Source organism: Phyllostomus discolor, chromosome X, assembly GCF_004126475.2.
Source record: "Phyllostomus discolor isolate MPI-MPIP mPhyDis1 chromosome X, mPhyDis1.pri.v3, whole genome shotgun sequence".
Lineage (NCBI taxonomy): Eukaryota > Metazoa > Chordata > Mammalia > Chiroptera > Phyllostomidae > Phyllostomus > Phyllostomus discolor.
Window position 1 is genome coordinate 84,757,487 of NC_050198.1, and position 3,659 is coordinate 84,761,145.

The 3,659-nt window shown below is 38.5% G+C and overlaps 1 long non-coding RNA gene across 1 annotated transcript; it reads right to left on the reverse strand.

Annotated features, from left to right (window-relative positions):
• Positions 1–1,764: 1,764 nt before the first annotated feature.
• Positions 1,765–3,226, reverse strand: LOC118498497. Its single transcript, XR_004900980.1, has 2 exons — positions 2,824–3,226; positions 1,765–2,246 (listed from the first exon to the last, which is right to left on the reverse strand). It is a non-coding gene; the product is annotated as an uncharacterized LOC118498497 (long non-coding RNA).
• Between the last annotated feature and the right edge of the window lie 433 nt (positions 3,227–3,659).

The window sequence follows — 3,659 nt, forward strand, 5'->3', positions numbered from 1 at the left end:
AGGCACTCTTGAACACACCTCTCCCACTGAGGCCCATATCCTCCTGTCTGCTTTCCTCTTGAGCTCTGAGAGTAGCACTACAGAACATCACTCTTATCAACCCTCTTCCCACTTTTAGGCTTTAGCAACCATAAGGAAGGACCATATCAAGCTAGTCATTCCATCTTTTGTGATCAAGGAAGCCCTGCCCACTTTTTACCCTTCAACCTCTATAGTACTTCTCCTTAAAAGAACTGATAATCAGAAGTGGCTGGAGAACCAGTCATGAAGAGCACTACCACATGATACAGCAATATCATTTCTGGTTACATAGCTAAAAAAAAGTGAAATCACTATCTCAAAGAGATATCTGCACCCCAATGGTCATTGTATTGTTAGTTACCATGGCCACAGTATGAAACAACCTAAACGTTTATCAACAGATGAATGGATAAAAACAATTATATATTTATATACATGTATAATATTATATACTGTATATAATATTTATATGCAGTATAATTTATATTTATACTGGGCCCCTGTTTTATGTGTGCGTGTATAGTGTGTGTATATACATGGATATATATATAAAATGAGGACCCAGTATAAAAAGAAATACATTTCATTTCAAAAGACTTGCCTTAAAGTATCTAGTATTATCCATTCTCTATCACCCACATAAATAAAAAGAATGAGAAAACACTTAAGACAAACATGAGTTTGATGTGGAATACTTCATGCCAACAATTTTAGCACATTAACATTTCACACTTGTGAGTAGACACTGAATACATGCCTCATGAGGCTGAGTGACATATCAGGTCTAGGAATGATTTAGTGAGAAAGAACCACAGAGCCAGATCCCACCCAAAATTCTGAGATAAGTCACATTCTTTGTCCCTGAGATTCTTGGTTTTGAGAATGCCACCAATTAAAGTGTCACCCTTTTGGAATCTTCAACTTTGTGACTTACCATATTTTACCGTGTATAATGTGTACTTTTTTTTGCCCAAGTTTTTGAGGGAAAAATAAAGATGTACATTATACATGGGTATGATGATCACACACCACAGACATAATAATCCTGTGTATAATGTACACAAAACAGTGGCTGTGCATTATACATGGCAAAATATGGTATTTTTAAGTGCCAACACTCAGTAGATTTACCCATGAAAATATTCACTTAATTCTTCCCTACCTTACCCCCCAAAGAAGGGATGCAAGATAAATTTGATGGGAAGAGGGAACAAATATATGTGGAAGAAAGAGGGCACCACAGTTATTAAGTTTCATAACTCTTTTTAACTAAGAAATAGGCCAGTCTTGGTCACTGTCATGCCACTTGGTGAAAAAACATGGGTTTAGGTATAAGTTTTTCTAAGTATCTCAGGCCTTCTGGTCTTTTTTTCCCACTGGGTGGGAAACCATAATTATCCCCATCCTTCATGTCTTTAAAGTAATTTAACCAATTACAAGGATAAATAATAGTGTTTAAAATGTCAATGTGCTGCCCTGGCTGGTGTGACTCAGTGGACTGAGTGCCAGCCTGTGAATTGAAAGGTCGCTGGTTTGATTCCCAGTCAGGGCACATGCCTGGGTTGCAGGCCAGGTACCCAGTTGGGGATATGTGAGAGCTGATCGATGTTTTTCTCACACATTAATGTTTCTTTCCCTCCTTCCCTCTCTCTCTAAAAATAAATAAATAAAATCTGAAAAAATGTCAATGTGCTGTATAAAACCTACACACTTTCTTTTCTAATCTAATCACAAAGAAATGTGGATTTTTTTTACCTTTGATAAGTGAACTTCAGATTCTGTTCTGTCAACTTCTGGATAAAACCCATGCTAATGAAGCAATAGGGGAATAAGAGGCATCTATGAAAAGTAAAGGTTCAAAGTGTCTTTGAATATACCTTAGAACAGTTCTTACTTACTTTTAGCACTCTCCCCCCACCCACACCATCAAAAGCCTTCACCCCACTTTTTAACAGATTAACCACTGCTGAGAAATGAAGTGACTTTACATAGGCAAAGAAAGAGAGGAGACCTTTTTGGCACAGCAAGTTAACAAGCACCCTCCAGAGTGAACCTGGTGCTGAGCCACATAGACTTCAATGTAAGGTGTCCAAGTTGGCCAGAAAAGAACGTGGCTCTGAGCAAGGCAAAGTCTGGGTTGCCAACCTAACTCCTGGCATCACTGCAGAATTAAAAGATTCATTTCCAAAGAGATGCTCAGTCATCTCTGAGGAACTTTGCAAGTCCTGTGGAAGAAAACAAATATTTAGTTGGAATTATGGCAAAAATCTAAAGAAATGAAGCAGGAGTGGGTTCTGGACAGGTAGGGAAAGAAACTGAATCAAGCCATAACGTTTTGCTTCAATATATGGATTCTAGAAGATATATGGATTCCTTCAGTATCTCCAGTGTGCCGCACATTTTACAAAGATTATCACACTTGATTCTCACAACGTCACTGACAGCAAGATGTGATTACCATTTTGCAAGTGTAGAAACTGACATTCAATGATGAGAGTATTGTGAATGAACACAATGTGTGGTCTCAGTAACATCTACAAGGCAAATCAACAACAGCAGCAAGGCAACAGAAAATGGTCAACAGTGTATGTAAAATTAAACATTTAAAGAAGTATTAGCCTACATATTGCTTAAGTTGTTAGCTTATGCCTCCAGGACCACTGCTAAATAAATGTCTGTCCATAGTGGGGGTACACTGGTAGGTTATCATTCCCTGGCATCCACTTGGCAAATAGATCTCATCTTTCTCCCTTTCCTAGATAGAGCTGGCTTTAAATCACATCTAAATTCATGTTCTTGTACCTGAATAAAAATAGCATGAGCAGCACTCCCAGTGAATGGTTACTGAATTTTGTTTTTCACAGTCCCATCCAATCCATCCTGCCTGGTTATATAACAGTATTCCGAAAAGAATAAAGAGGTGAATAAAAACTTTGATGTGAACATGTCAAGGTAAATTTTTATTTTGTTTTGAAATCTTACATTCTAGTAAAGTCTATGTGTCTGCAACTGTGGCACCCATGGTGAATACAAATAAGACCTGAAAAAAGATGCTAACTGACCAGTTAAAATAAAATTGATTACAGATATAGGGTCTCTACCTTACAGTTAATAAGCAGTGCCCAGCAAGTGACCCTGATATTGTTGGAAGTTCCTGTCTTAAACACTCAGGAAAGGTATTTTCATATCTTTAAGATATTCAACAATATCTCAAATAATGGTAGAGCTATTACCCTCCACTCAACATTTGTGGCCTCATACAACATAAGGTTGCTCTTGTCTGCCTGATCTTGACTATTGGTTCCAGTGACACTCTCCTCTCATTTCAAGCCCACAGGCTGACCAGTACTGGACTTCTCCATCACAGATCCTGAAGGACATGGTGACTGTACAAATATGACTTGTCTGTGGGTGGACAGCCTAGCATAACTGCAGGAAAATTAGGTAACTTGGAAACTCTTAATACTAGTGGCTGGGGAAAACTTTCTCTTTCCCTATCCAGAGGAATGTCTGAAAATGGCTGGTAGGGCCAGAGTACCCAATCATGCAGCCTGTGTGAGATAGGCCAAAGAATGAAAGATAATGTAAGACATGCACTGCGTGAATCAAGCCACAAGACAAGACTGCTGCTTTAGAGG